The following is a 15536-nucleotide window of genomic DNA, read 5'->3' on the forward strand; positions in this document are numbered from 1 at the left end:
CCCATAAGGCAAAAAGAACCTTCATGGCGTGTTTTCCCCCCTCCCTCTTTCTTTCTTTCGTTCCCTTTTTTTCCCCTGGAAGTTTAATTACCGTATGCTAATTTCCTTGCCTACTACGTGATTAATTAAAATCATATTTTCATAATCATTTGGCACTAGTATTGTCTTCGTACCATCATGATCTCCTCTCCCTCTCCCTCTCTCCTCTTCTCCCCCCCTCTCTTTCCCCTAAATAGTGTATGTAAATAAAGTCAGCCTTAATGGAAAGCATCAAAATGCAACGCTGAGGACCTTTCTCTGTTTGCATGCGTGCGATTGGCAACATAACTGCTTATTTACATTAAATACGCCACAAGGTTACAGTGCAGATCAACGTCACTTTATCGTTGATTACTTCTCTTAAGCGCCGGAGCGTCTTGGACGGATGCTGCGCGATCCAGCCGGCCGCTGAGCTTCCCCCTGGAGTTTTCCAAAGAAGCAGACTTGAAATAGTTTCCAGAGCAGGTAAGAAGCGATGCTTAAATACTCAACCCCCCCTCTCCACCTCCTCGCTTGCTCGAGCCCCCCCTCTCCGCTCTGCCTTTTTTTTTTCCTTTCCTCCCCTAAATGGGGAAAGATCTTCGGATTTGTTTAGGGAAAATGACAGGCGAGGGAGGGGAGAGGGTTGATCGAGGCTGGATCCTTAACAGCAGCAGCAGCGGCGACGGGTGGGTGGGAGGCTGGAGTGCCGGCGATGTGTGTGTGGGGGGGGATCTTAGAGAAACGGCTCGGTTTTTTAATAAGTGTGTTTACACGGGCTCAAGGTCATGCCCCAAACTGCTCGGTGTTAAATGCTCCCCCCCTTTTTTTAGTTGCTTAGGCAGAAAAAGGAGCGAGCGAACGAGCGAGGGGGGAGGAAAATGGACGATCCCAGCCCCCATTCTTTTGTAGATTATTATATCAAGGGGTTGAGCATTTGGCTCATCAAAGCTAAATGCCGCAAGACCTATCTAGTTGCTGTGAATTATGCCAAGGCGACAATGGAGTGGTGCCTTTTGAATGCTACAATGCTTTTCACCTACCAGATCGGGGAGGGGGAATCCAAAGCAGAGGAGAGAGAGAGAGAGCGAGCCGGGGATGTCTTGCGATGTTGCCTGATCGCTATCAAGGAAGAAGAGAAAAAGGGGGGTCCTCATGAAACCCCCCCCAAAAAGCGACAGATGAAAATAACACCACCTTCCCGCCCCCACCTCCCCGTCCTTGGGATGGCTGGCCAAGATTTCGGGGGAGTCAGCCTGGCCGATCGGAGTTCCTCTCCTTGGTCACTTTCTCTCTCTCTCTCCACACGCCCCCCCCAGCCACCCACCCCGCGTTTCTCAGCCCGAGCAAATGATCAAGTCAATCATGTGGGGGATATGCTTCATTATTCATTGAACACAATCTTTTTGCAACGCTCCGCTTACGTGCAGGGGAGTTTCTCGTACCGTAAAACAAAACAAAAAAAAAATTGGGAAGGTAAGGAGAGACAAAAGGGACGCCCCTGCTGGGTTGTTTATTTGCTCCTCTTTTTATTTTTTTGGAAGAGGGGGAAAAAAGATAAAGAGATAAGAGAATTTGGGGGGGGGGAGGACCGGAGTTTTAAAAATATCTATCTTTCTAAAAAGCAGGGTGCCCCCCAGACGTTGCCAAAGTCAGTTTGGAGTCCTTTCTCTCTCTCTCTCTCTCTCTCTCTCTCTCTCTCCACCCCCCCCCCTTTGCATCATCGCAACAGGGCCTGCGTGATTAAAAAATACAGTATAATTAAATATCCATAGCAGTGACGTTTGCGAGCAAAGGCTGTCAGGGGAGAGAAGAATGAAAGGAGCAAAGGAGCCATTGCATGGCGCTGTAGAACTTAGCCTGGAGGAGAGATCGAGCGAGCGAGCGAGGCTGGAGAGCCGGCGCGGCTCTGGCTGGGTCTCTCTTTAAATCCGTTACTTTCGCGGGGTGCGCGCGTGTGTGTTTATGTGCCGGGGACATGGAGAAAAGCAAAAACTTCCCCCGGATTTTTTAAAAAATAAACATAGATGGAGGATTTAAGACCCCCCTCCCTCTCAAGTTGCCCAGAAACTTTTCATTAGGTTTTTTTCCTTTCTTTCTTTTTTTAAAAAAGGAATTGGTGCAATGCAAACTTCTGCAAAAGTGCCTCCTTTCCCACGTGCGCGGGTTGCATCCTCCCTTTTCTTTGGGCTTCTTCAGGGGCAAACCGAGAGATGTAAAAAAAAGAACAAGGCGACCCCCCTCCCCCGCGCAAAAAACCCCCAACAACAACAAACCACCCCTCCAAACCTTGTAGCACCTCTTTCCCCAGCCCCGGAATCAATGGCGACCAAAAGTTTCGCTTCTTCGCCGTGCCCCGCGCGTGCCAAAACTTCTGCCGCGCTGCTGCCTTCGCAGCGAGTCCTGCCATTTTGTGCCCGGGTCTGCTCGACCTCTGCTTAGCGAGAAGCGCGCCTGGGCTTTGAGGTTGCGGTGGGGGGTGGGCTTTGCACTTGTCTTTCGGAGCAGTTCAAAATGCTTCTTTTTTGGGGGGGCTGGGGAGTAGGCAAGGGATTGCTTTGCGAGTGGGGTGGTGGGCAGTAGAGAATTGGAAGAAGGAGCAGGCATGAGATCTGCCCCTCCACCCTCTTCCCACCGGAAGCAGGCAGCAAGCACCTGCCAGACAGGAATCCAGGGCATTTGGGAGACACGACCTCAAGTAACAGGTTAAAAGGGAAACTTAACGTGTAGAGAGGGAGAGGTGGGGGCGATTCCTGCAAGCGGGTGGTACGGAAAGCAGCACCTCGGACTTGCCGCTTTGCAGGGTGGGTGGAAGAGGGTCTTTTAAATATATGTAGGAAGACTTGGGAGCGAGGTTGTTGAAGTGGCTGCCCCTGGTCTTCTTTCCGGGGTGGGGGTGGGGGTTGGCTGCCTTCTCCTCGTCTCTGCATCAATTTTATTTTGTGGAGGGAAATACAACCATAGACTTCTTTTTTTAAAAAAGCAACTTATGTTTTTCAGCACTAAAAAGTTGTTTAAGAAAATATGTAAATAAAGAGAAGGCTTTGATGCCACAGTAGGGAAAAAATCCCAGCTCTTGAGGTGCTCATCTGTTGCAATGGGGCCATTATTTAATAATAAAGAGATAAGGAGCAAGTGGAGGGGGAAAAGGAAAGAAGCCTATAATTGGGAAACTTTAAAAAGCAAACCAATACTCTCTGTTTCTCTCTGTGTAAAACAATGGGCATTTAATTAGATTTTTTTTGTTTTGTTTTTAAAACAAACACCTCGCAGATTACCAAAGGCTCTAAATCAACGAGTTAAATATGCATATATATAATTTTTTTTTTTGGGGGGGTGTTGTTTGGTTGGGGCCTGGCTAATGTCACCACCATGCTGGTATTTTATGCGTAATCATTTGGTAGGTAACTCGAAATTCCAAGTGTCTGGGGAGGAGAGAATAGAAATTTGCAAAACAACGACAAAACAGGGGGAAGAGAGAGAGAGAGGGCGAATGGTCGGACTGGAGGCTCTCTGGAGGTGCAATGGGTGCTATTGTCGGAGGGTTTTTTGTTGAGCGGATATTGTTATGTCTATAATAGTGTCTAGGCGGAGACGTGAGTTGTCAGAGCCCTTCATTTTCACTTTAGCAGAACATGAGAGCTGGGGTGGGGGGGGAGAGGAGCCCTTGCAACGCTAAGTTTGCCTGCCTCTGCTTTTGCTCGTCAAAATGCAAACAATGAGGAAACGGGGAAGGAGATAAGAGGCTGCCGGAGGAAGGAGTCGGTCCTGGGAAGTGGGAGCGAAAAAGAACCGCTGGAGAAACAGGCATGTGTCTTTCTCCCACTGCTCGAGACAGGCGGACATGGGATCTACTTTTAAAGATTTCTCTCTCTCTCTCTCTCTCTCTCTCTCTCTCTCTGTTTTCCCTCCTCTCTCTCCTCTCTGTGCAGTTTAAAATAATTCCAACAGGGGCCGTCTTTGCTGAGCTGATCTGCTTTGCTTGCCACAGATAGCACTGGTGGTGCCTTCCTTGCTTGTGTGTGTGTGTGTGTGTGTGATGGGGGGAGCTTATTTTAAGTGTCATAATTAAGTTTAGGAGCCTTGTTTGGGCTCATTCAGGACTGAGAATAAGGAAGGCTGGCTGCATTTAGCTCTTTCTTTTTCCCTTTTCTTTTAAGAAATTCTTCTGTAAGGGGTTGGCCGAACGCCTTTGCACATCGAGCCTTGGAGAATGATGTTTTCTTTCATAGTTTAATATTAGCAACTATATTTTTAACCGTTTCCACTGGATTTGATTATTTGTGTGGAAAATATTCCCCCCCACCTTTTCCCTCTGTGCCGTTCGATCACTCAAATCTTTGTTCATTGTTCACTGACTTTGGAAGAAGGAGCTTTAAGTGTATAAAAAGAAGGGGGAGCCCTCCCCACCATCTCCTGGCTGGTTTGATGTTGAAATAGTAAACCTGAATGAGAGGGGGGTGGTGATGGTGGTGGACATTTGCAGCTTTAATTAACTTCGAGATGCTTCAACAAGGACCAGAGCGTTGCTGGTGAAGTTGCTTCATAAATCTGCCCTGTGAAGGGTGTGTTGGATAGAAGTATTTACAATATCACCATCTGATTGAATATTCACTACCTATCGGGGGAGCAGATTTGCATAATTTGGATTTTTTTTTCCATTGAAAGAAACTTATTTGCAAACCAAACCAAAACCTCTACAAGTCCCCCAAACCCAGCTGCTTCGATCTTCATGATTATTCAGGGTTCAAACATAACTGAAAAGTAAGTGACCTGCGAAAGTGCATCAATAGGTTGTGTAAATAAAAGCCAAAGGGCTTTGGGATGGGTCTGCAATTCACTATGTGGTCTCTTTGGGTGCTTCTCAATAGCAGGGTTTTTTTTTTTCATGTAGCCTTGGGAGTTTTAATTTATTATGACTATGATTATGATTTATTTTGCCTTCCTAACTTTCCCACTTCCTATCACTTATTATACAAGGTGAGGTTTTCCTTACAATGCCTATGAATACCTGCTGTGATGCTCTTGGGGTGTTTGTGTATTTGCATGTGTAGGGAATAAAATGCTTAAAACGTTTGTAATTTGGGGGGAATTGGTGCTCCGTATACTTGCTGCTGTTGTCAGAGGCTGAAGCGTGTTGCTTTGAGTCCTTGTCATTGAATAGTTCATAAAGAGCTTAGTTACTCAAAGGTCTCTGTGTTTACATGTCTGTAAAGTTATGTGGTCATCTCTATTATTTTATATCTACCTGTGTAAAACCAGAGGAGAAACTGAGCTATATAGCACGTAATAAAAAATGTAGAAGGCTGATTTCTAATTGTATGCCTTTCACCTCATCCTCTTACAGTAGTAAAGATCACTGGAGTAATGAGAAATGTCTGAAATCTTGATGTACATTTGAGGATAGCTGACAGCTATTCCTAACAAAGTGGCTGATATTAAATCTGATCCATTTCTCCAAATGGGGCTGTTTTTTAAGTATTGTTTTGAAAATGTTATTTATTTGTGTGAGTTCCTTTTTTAAAAAAGACTCACCAGGGTTTTTTAAGAGGGTTTTTAACCAGGATTTTTAAGAGCCTTCAAATGCCTCCCAAAAGGAAAGGAGGGATGTGGCAAAATTGAACCAGAGGATCAAAAGTGTAAAAGTGGGCAACTGCTGTGGTGTGGTGTGTGCCCCTCCATGGTGAAGGCTGTTTTAGTTATGATGTCATTCTGATAGTGGAGAGTGAATGTCTCCAGATTCTACCATTAAACGCTTGGCCGATCTGCCTGATAATGATAGCATTGACATGTCTGCACTTTGACAATTGCAAGCCTTATGTGCCCTATGTATGAATTAACTTCTTCTCTCCCCTATGAAGGGAGAGCTCTCCAGCTTTAAGACTTGCAAATGCAACAGCACTTTTGTTGGCTGAGCCTTCTCATTGCTTTTAACAAAATATCTCTCCCTAAATTAAACAAACAGGAGGAGGACTTGTAGGTCCTTTCAGCATCCCAAGTTCACGTTAGCGTCAAGTTGCTTTAAGGGTACCTAGTGTAGCAGCCAGTTTGGGCCCTAATATCATTAGCTGCATAATCTCTATTTTCAGCATGGCTAGATTAATATGGGGTTTGATTTATTACAAGACGAACAGCTTCAGAGAAACACACATCCCAAGTGTTTGTTTTCTCTTTATGCTCTTTTTTGTGCTTTCTTTAATCACTTTACAATGCATCCTCTGTAATATTTTGCCCCCTTAAATGCAGCATTCATAAGTGAAATGCCTCAGCTTAATTGGAAATGCATATCTATTTTAATTTGACACCTCCCTTTAAAGTTGGTTTGTCCGTAATACCTTAATGTTTCAAAGAAAATCAGTTGCAATTTATAATCCAGTTTCTGTTGGCATTTCCCCGGCAACATGGAATATTTATGAATACATGCTCTTTTTTCAGGTGTTACTTTCGGTTCATCAGAACAGAAAGTGTATAACAATAAAACCCTCATTGTTTTCAGCTATGTTCAATCATTTAAGTAGGCTATTTATTTACTATTTAGATGCTGGTGTTATGCCGTACTAAACAGATTTGCATGTGAAACAGTCCATATTATGCTCACTTACGCTGGACTTACCCAAAATTGCGTTAGTGTCCCCCAAATTATTTCCACTCAAAGGCAACATTTTGCCAAAGAGTTAGCAAAAAGATAAGTAAGTCTGTAGAGAATACTTTAAATAAATTTGTAAAGGCACTTCCATTATCACGATGGAAAAGTTATTGTTTTTCAGGATGCTTAACTTCTTAGCCACACTTCAGATCTTCAGTAAGCAGCAACTTGTTTAGAGTTCACCAGAGATTTAATGAAACGCTCCTGAATTTGTATCCATGCTGGATGCCATAACATAACCTGTTCCTTCAAAACAGCGGATAGTGAGAAATGTACAAGTTGCAGCATCAGTTTCACTGCTTTATCTTGTAGCAATTCTGGGATCAGAAATTGCCTGATCTTCAGGAAAGAAAGCTGACACATTTGTTTCTTTACATACCATGGAAGCCTAAGGTGACCATGGGCATTTGCGTTATACCAGACCTAAAAAACCCACCAGTGCATTAATATGAGCTGTAGTTTTCCTTAAACAAGCACAAGTTTTTCTCAAGTGAAGCTCATTCCCCCGCCCTCTTCCCAACTCCCCATCACCCTTCTCAGAATGTTCTTTCATTTAAAATGTGCACTGTGGATTGCACACAGGTGTCTTTGGAGTGCTTCTAATAGAAAAGCATTGAGTTGAATTTATATGAACTTTCTAAAAAGAAAAAAAAAAGCCAGAAGGAAGCGCAAATTAATTTTTCCAGGTTGAATGAGGAGCTTTCCATTTTTTAAAAAAAGCACCTCTGATTTCACATTACCTGCTAAACCTAAGAAATACCTGTTACATAAATTCTTTCTGGTTTCTGAATAAATATGCTTAGGATTAATATGAGACTAAAAGCAGGGTATATTATGAACATTTTGTTTTTAAAAAAATATCAATTAACATCGTCCAGTTTTTGCTTCAAGCCATACTTTTGATCCTCTGTATGATGTTTGGTATTAAGGAAAAGAAAAGAAAAACAGGTGGGTGCGCGGGCAGGAGAAACATTGCAATACCTTTTTTGTAAATATATTTTTTTAAAAATCTGACATACTGAGTTCGTTCTTCCAGAATATTCCCTTTATATGTGTGTGTTTATGTACACACACACACACACACACACACACTTGCAGAAGGAGAAGAAAGGCTGGTATATGCTGAAGGAAGACATTTATGTAAAAGTGCATAACTTTGGTGGAGAAAGTGGGGGTCAGTTAAACTTGTGAGTTGCTCCAGTTCTCTAGTTGCAATATCAGAACTGAGTGATTTTGGTCAGGGGGATGAAAAATTGAACTTCTAAAAAATAAAATGCAGTACTGAGAATCAGACCTTGAGCTTGAGACTATTTATGATCTGACGGGTGTTTGATGGTCATCTTGGAATGGATTGATGTCATCTGTCTAGTTCCTCATGTCTCCGTGGGAAAAATAACCCAGCAGAACATTGCTAGAATGATAAGAATGGGTAGAGTTAACCGCAGGATATGAATGATCTTTTTCGTTTCTCCCAGTGATCAACGGGAAATTTGATAATACGTCTTTTGGTTCAGGTGAGGAAATACTTTATCATCATTTCCTTTCTACACTAGGGGAGTGACTAAACTGAAAACTTCTAATAGATGAGTTGCAATCCTGTGATTCTAATATCTAAAAGTATGTAGAATTAAACAGATGGACCACAATGAATATTCTTGGAAGTATAACTGCAGTTCTTCTAGTGAACTGTGCTTATCTCTCCCTATCCCATCGGATAGAGCTTGTGAAGTGCAGTCCTCTGCATGTTTACTCAGAAGTAAATTCCACTGTGCTCAATGGAGCATTACTTCCAGTTAAGTGTTAATAGGATTGTAGCCTAGATGTGTTAATGTTTGCTGCAATTTATATCTTTAAATGCATACCGGACCAAATTGGTGTTTGAAGGCTTCAGGTTTGTTAAGTCAGACTATAACATATAAAAGAAAAACAGTTTTGTCACAATATTGTTATGGTTTAAACACAAATCAAGGAGATGACGCAAAAGCAGCACCAGCAGTTTCAGAATCTGACCCCTTGTATTTCACCGTGCAAAGTTGCATTCATGATCATTTGTCAGAGCCTTGCAACCAAGGGAAGAATAACATGGGATTCTCTCTATCTTTCATAAAAAGGGCTAACATTGTAAAATTCTCATCGTAACCCATTGCGGTAGGACTTCATGGCAGAAAAGGCTATCAAGGCTGCATTGGCAAACACCAATAATGCTTAACATCTGCATGGGTGCTGTTCTGTGACTTCAGAGCTGTGCAGATGTACAAAGATGGACAACTGGAGCGCAGGAAGGTGATGTCTGTGCAAGCCTCAGAATAAAAGCTCTGGCAGCATTGGTGAAACTCAAATTGGTGAATATTTTATCAGTGAAAATGATGAAAACTGTGGGCAACTTTATGCTAAACGTGGCTGATATATGAGACTGGTTGGCCTTTTTCCTGTTCTTTAAAAGTTCTTATATTGATGAATCTGCAAGGATGTGCAATGATTAGGTTTCATTTTGATATACAGCAGTATTATGGTCTCCATAGGCTTGCATTGACATTTCCTTCGGAGCTGTGTGATGGAACTAAATGGAAAAGGCTGAGTGCCACTCAGGAATTTGCTTCTTCTACCTTTTTTGAGGGGGGTATTGCATTAAGGAAGGGACGCAGGTGGCGCTGTGGGTTAAAGCCAGAGCAGCGATGTCACGCTGGCCACGTGACCCGGAAGTGTCTCCGGACAGCGCTGGCCCCTGGCCTCTTGATTGAGATGGGCGCACAACCCCAGAGTCTGTCAAGACTGGCCCGTATGGGCAGGGGTACCTTTACCTTTATTGCATTAAGGATGGTGATACAGGGGTATCCACAATGAAGCCGTAACATCGGTGTCAGAAACAACTGTTTTAAAACAACCATTTGATTGGAACAGCCTGTCAAGTTGAGCTTCTGCTTTTGTTATTATTGAGAAGTACCAGAGTTTGTGTGTGTGAGTGCTTTAAACTGTTGCTTTTAACGTCCTTTTTCCATGAGAGTCCTCTACATTTGCAAGAAGTGCCTGCAAGCTCCAAGGGGTGGTTTCTAAGGCTAGATGGGAACCATGCACTCCATGAGCTAGCCCTGGAAACTCATGGAAGTGCCAAGGACTTGGGAATAAAGAAGATGTTACATTCTTGAGCCTGTCCAGGGCCCCATCTGCATTATACATTTAAAGCACTATTCTTCCACTTTAAACAGTTTCCCCAAAGAACCCTGGGAAGTGTAGTTTCTTAAGCATGATTGACTGGTTAGAAAATCCCTGTTCTCCTCACAAAGCTACAGTTCTCAGAGAGGTTTAACAGTCAGCTCCCCCTCCCGAAGTTCTCTGCACTAATACAGGGGTGCATGCATTTATGCGACTTCATTTCATACAACAAAATAGAATATATTATTGTGGTGATATTCAGCTTAAGTTTTACCCAGAGTAGATTAATGAATATGACCAAGTTATCTCTATCAATTTTAATAGGTCTAATCTGAGTTCAACTTAGTTGAAAACCACTCTTATGTTCCTGTTAACAACCTTTTATTTATTATTCAACTATATAGATGGTTCTTCATAACATAGTAATCAAAGGGCAGTTTCCAAAAAAGTATCTAATAATATAATGCAAATAAATCAAATGCTGATACCATATTGATACAATACTAATATGCTAAAATTGAATACAAAACAGTTACAGGGATAGGATCAGATCAGACTGATTAAGACCTTAGGTACTAGTTATAGCCCAAAGTAAGGTATTGTCCTGTATCAGCACAAAACATGCTGTTGCTGCCCCTCAGAACTGCAAGCAGGGCTCATGCTGCCAATCTCAGAGCCGTGACCAGTCTGTACAGTGGTACGTCGGGTTAAGAACTTAATTCGTTCTGGAGGTCTGTTCTTAACCTGAAACTGTTCTTAACCTGAGACACCACTTAAGCTAATGGGGACTTCCGCTGCTGCCGCACCACCACTGCATGATTTCTGTTCTCATCCTGAAGCAAAGTTCTTAACCTGAGGTAATATTTCTGGGTTAGCGGAGTTTGTAACCTGAAGCGTCTATAACCCGAGGTACCACTGTATATGCAAAGGCACTCTGACAAGTACCTGAGTCCAGTGAGAAATCCTAATAACACTTTATTGAGAAAACTGAACAAAACACTGTGTAAACTGTGAGGAGCAATGGACAGAGAGGTTCCCCCCTTTTATACTTCAAGTTTTATACATAGCAGGAGAAATATTCAGGCAAACACACAGAGGAAAAACTCCCTCAGAACTACACAGCCATTCAGAGCATGAGCTGCCTGATCATGCTTGGTTGCTAAGCAGCATTTCACTCTTGACCTTGGGTGGCACCAGAAATGGGATGGTGGGCAAGCCCCCCACAAACATGGAGCTCTGCCCTTGCCCCCCCTTGCGGGAGGTTAGTAATTAACATATGTTGTTGTTATTATTTCAGAGAACTTAATATGTAGGACACATCTTGCCCACCTAGCAATATACTTTGCCCATACGGTGCCCCCACCAATTAATTTTTTTCTGGTGCTGCCATTGCTCTGGGCTAGTTGACTTGAATCTTAACAGAATTAACATTTAAGTTACAAGCAGAATGATCCCTGCTGCTGCACCTCCATCAAAAACATAGGCCTCGAATTGGGCCAGGTAACCTATAAGTCAGCCAGTACAAGTTGTGCAGAATGGGTGTTACATGGCTTAGTGCATAAGCACCTGCTAGCACTCTAGGATCACCATTCTGCACCTGCTGCCATTTCCAGAAGCCTCAATACAGAGCTCATTACAGATTCCTCGTTACAGGAATCAAGATGCGAGGTTTCGGGGAATGGCTGTGACTGGCAAACTAGTCAGAGCTGGAAACAGGCACTTCTTGCTAAATGATGAGTTTGGCAGGTTGTAGCTGAGAAGCAGTATATAAATGTTTCAAATAAGTAAAATAATGTAGATTCACCTGTTGCAAAATTAAAGCAATCCCCCCTCTTCTTTAGAGCTTACTGTAGTTGATTTCATTGCGTTCCCTTGAAATTTAACTTTTTCCCCTCACATACATTGTTATGGGGAAATTTCTTAGCATTATGCAACCTTTCACCCAAATCTTGGATACATTTAAGAGGCAGCCAGGGTGTGTGTGTGTCCTCCTCCCCATCTCAGACATTTCTGTTCTCTGAGATACTGGTGGAAGCAAAAACTGTAATGAGATACTTATTTCCTTTACCAAAATACTAGGACCCATTTGCATTTTATTAGGGTGAAGTAACTTGCCTATGGTGGCTCTGTGGTAGCAGTGGGAGGACAGATGAAGACAGAAACCGGTGTCTGAATGAAGTGGCAAGACTTATGAAACTGGAGGCAGAGGTAGTGTCTGTTTGGATCCAGCTTTAGGCAGTGCACTGCTAAAACCAAAAGTTTTTTTTTTAAGACAGTTGAAAAAAACACCTGTTGTCTGGGTTTAGAATCTGAACAAGTTGCAACTTTTTCCCTTTTAGGGTCCATTTAATAATATATTGTTCCCAATCTGCCTGCTGTGGTTAGAACAGGTGAACATGGTTAGCACTAACCAGAAATGGTCTTGTAACTGGAATTTGAAACCAGGTTTGAAGTTCTGGAGATGTAGGAATCTGATTAGCACAAGGTGCAGTTGACTCCAGGTTAGAAGAACATGTGAGGGGGTTGTGGCGTTATGAGGCTTTGTAGATTAGGGCTGTGTACACATTGCCATGTACTGTGGCTCCAGTGCACTCTCACTAGTGGTATTTGAAGTTTGTGTACCCTTAATGTTCACCACAATTCATCCTGTATCCAGTAGTTTATTGAGAAAAACTGGTGCTTGCTGTGTTTCTTCTCAAACCAGTTTCCATCTGATTTGAAAATGTCAGCCATTTCTGGAGGTTGGGGTGAGCGGGAGACAGGACTTTGTGCTACTTTGTGTTTTTTTGGATAAAGAGAGAGATTCCATTTCTATCTGGCAGCTTACTTGGTTTTGTTCCCATTTTGAAAGAGAGCAGCCGAGTCTCTGTGATCCATGTCAGCCAGGCTATCTATCTATCTATCTATCTATCTATCTATCTATCTATCTATCTATCTATCTATCTATCTATCTATCATCTATCTATCTAAGGACCCCTAATATGCAGATCTGTGTTTAGGGGTGAAGCCCACTGGATAATTTTAAATTGGCAATGCAGTTCTTAAAATTAAAACCTAACAAAACACCCCTAATTTAATGGATCCATTCTGTATCATAAATATGCCGTAGGACTGTGGTACCTTTTTGCGTTCTGAAAGTTATAGGTGTTAAGTTTCCCTTTAGAAGCAAGCAGAGTTATGACACTGAAATATTGCTGGAACTTTAATAATAGCATAATAGGTCTAGTAGCTAATGAAACATCATGCTTGACAGCATTGTTCCTAGAAATATTGCTATATAGAGAATTTTGAAATATCTAGGTCATCATAAGTATGTGTATGATTTACCTATATGTAGTCAAGTTCAGAAAAGTTTCTGATTCGAGATGCAAGGAGATAGTGAAATAAGTTCTAGTCTGATTGAACCCAATGAAATCAATGGGCTTACTCTGAGTATGACTTAGTTGGATATTAACTAGTACAGTGGTACCTCGGGTTAAGTATTTAATTCATTCCGGAGGTCCGTTCTTAACCTGAAACTGTTCTTAACCTGAAGCACCACTTTAGCTAATGGGGCCTCCTGCTGCCGCTGTGCCTCTGGAGCACGATTTCTGTTCTTATCCTGAAGCAAAGTTCTTAACCCGATGTAATATTTCTGGGTTAGCGGAGTATGTAACCTGAAGCGTATGTAACTCGAGGTACTACTGTAGTTGAATTTGCATTATACCGTCAGAGAAGTAGCTCATCTAGTCCACTGCTGTTTGCGTAGACTAGCCATTGCTCTCAAGGTCACCACCAAGCCTTTCACCTAAGTAAGATCCCCCTAGCCTAGGTCTGCTGGTTGCTTTAATCTGGCACCTGTGGCAATTTATTTCCTGGGGTAAAGTCCCCCAAAAACCTTGACAACCTCAATCCTAAAAAGAGCTCAACAACTTTGGTTGGCCCTCATGGCCCTTCACTTCATTAAATCTGGCCCTCTTTGAAAAAAAGTTTGAACACCACTGCGCCTAACCTAAAATCCATTAAAATTGAATCTGTGGCTCTGAGGAAGCTAAGAATGTGTTTTCTGAGTGAACCAATATCCATTGAAACAGACACAGCATATGTTTTTGCCTCTCGCCTCTCCATATCAAAAGAGGTTTGTGGAATGTGCTTTGAGCCTGAGATGAGAAGAAATTCTTTTAGAATGGAATTTAAGGACATATTCACACATGACATGCTTACCTACTTAAGTACAAGGTGAAGTGAACCATACCTTTGTATGATTCTGGCCTCTGCTGTGTTGCTCATCTTCCAGTGGGCAGGGTGGTAGGATTTGTCTTTCTTACAGTATTACTGGATGAATACTTCAGGAATTTTGTTTATTGTCTTCTGTTCCTCTTATCTGTTTTTTTTACCGATTTAGCTGTATTTTACATAGTTGTCAATTGCTTTGAGACATTTTTTTTAAAAAAGCAATTAATAAGTGCAATTAATAATGCTTACTACTACTAATAGTGTGTGCACCTGCTTCTGTTTTACTGTATCTATGTGTGTTGGCAACATGTGGTGATATACAGCTTCTCAGTTTGTCTGCACTTAGTAAAATGCATATTAGTGTGCAATTCACACAAGTGGTGAACCTGAGAAGTGACAGCTGTATCTGTGGTGTACACAGGTGTTTACTAAAGCTGGTGTCATGTGAGCAGTGGTGCACAACCTCATTGAAAGAAGTGCATTGTCTTAATTAGCATTGTCTTCTTGTGGTAAAATTCTGCCCAACTTTACTGGCTCATTGAAGTTGGAACATGGCAGTAGCTAAATACACTGGTGTGTTCTGTTAACATGAGGTATGTGGGAAAGAGTTTAATGGGAATTAGGCAACACCTGATGAGACTCTTCATCCACTTCCATTTCATTCTCAGGGAGCGGTCCTTGGTGTAACCGGGACTGGGAAAGAGTATTCTTCTCAGAAACCAGTTTCTCTGGTTCCAGTGTTAGAAACTGAGATATGAAAGCTAGGAGCTAAATGGCAGCTTAAACCTAGGTTATGGGCACAACAATGGAATATCTAGGCATGCTTTTTTATAACAAGAATACAGTATAAACCTGAAAATGAATGAACTGCAGCTAAAATATTACGTTCATTTTCCACATGGTCTAATTCTTCCCCTGCCCCCCCAAATATTCTTAAAATGGTCTCTTCTCCAGTCTTCAGAGAGTAGCTGGAAGTGGGGAGGCAGAAAAAGGTCTGCCTTTCCTTCCACTCTGCAGTTTTAATCTGAAATCTTAGGCGCAGTACTGCGCCCAGAGCTCAGAAACTGCTTACACTAATGAAATTCCCTGTCGCAAAATGCACCTAGAATAATGGGAGTTTTGAGCACTGCCTGGTTCACAATTAATGCTAACCTGTGGCTTGAGCCTTAAGGTCTTGTGTGAATGAGCCTTATGTGTTCCCCACCATTCCTTCAGACACAAAGAAGAGACCAAAAGTGTAAGGAGGAGATAGGTTACTCATGTTTGAAACCAGGCAAATTGTGGTTAGTTTTAACTATGGATTAATGAAACAAGACAACTTCAAACCATGGCTCATTTCTGTAAAGCAGGGGTCGGCAAGGTTTTCCTCGCCTGGGCCGGTTCACTCCAGCAGAGATCCCTCTGTGGGCCGGATCACGTGTGTGTGTGAGCACGAGCGCCTGCGATTTCTGGCGCCTGCATTTACGCAGGCACGATTTCCGGCGTCTGTGTCTGCACAGATGTG

The 15536-nt window shown here is 42.5% G+C and overlaps 1 protein-coding gene and 1 long non-coding RNA gene across 2 annotated transcripts in view; one reads left to right on the plus strand and one right to left on the minus strand.

Annotated features, from left to right (window-relative positions):
- Positions 1-363: 363 nt before the first annotated feature.
- LOC307223143 lies at positions 364-1288 on the minus strand. The gene is made up of 2 exons (XR_013841986.1): positions 1062-1288; positions 364-459 (listed from the first exon to the last, which is right to left on the minus strand). It is a non-coding gene; the product is annotated as an uncharacterized lncRNA (long non-coding RNA).
- ZNF536 (zinc finger protein 536) overlaps positions 412-15536 on the plus strand; it is a 453697-nt gene continuing 438572 nt past the window's right edge. The window contains exon 1 of the mRNA XM_079988707.1: positions 412-504. The gene's annotated coding sequence lies outside the window, so the exon portion shown is untranslated. The remainder of the gene's footprint in view (positions 505-15536) is intronic.

Source organism: Podarcis cretensis, assembly GCF_951804945.1.
Source record: "Podarcis cretensis genome assembly, chromosome: 8".
In the NCBI taxonomy this organism is placed as follows: Eukaryota; Metazoa; Chordata; class Lepidosauria; order Squamata; family Lacertidae; genus Podarcis; species Podarcis cretensis.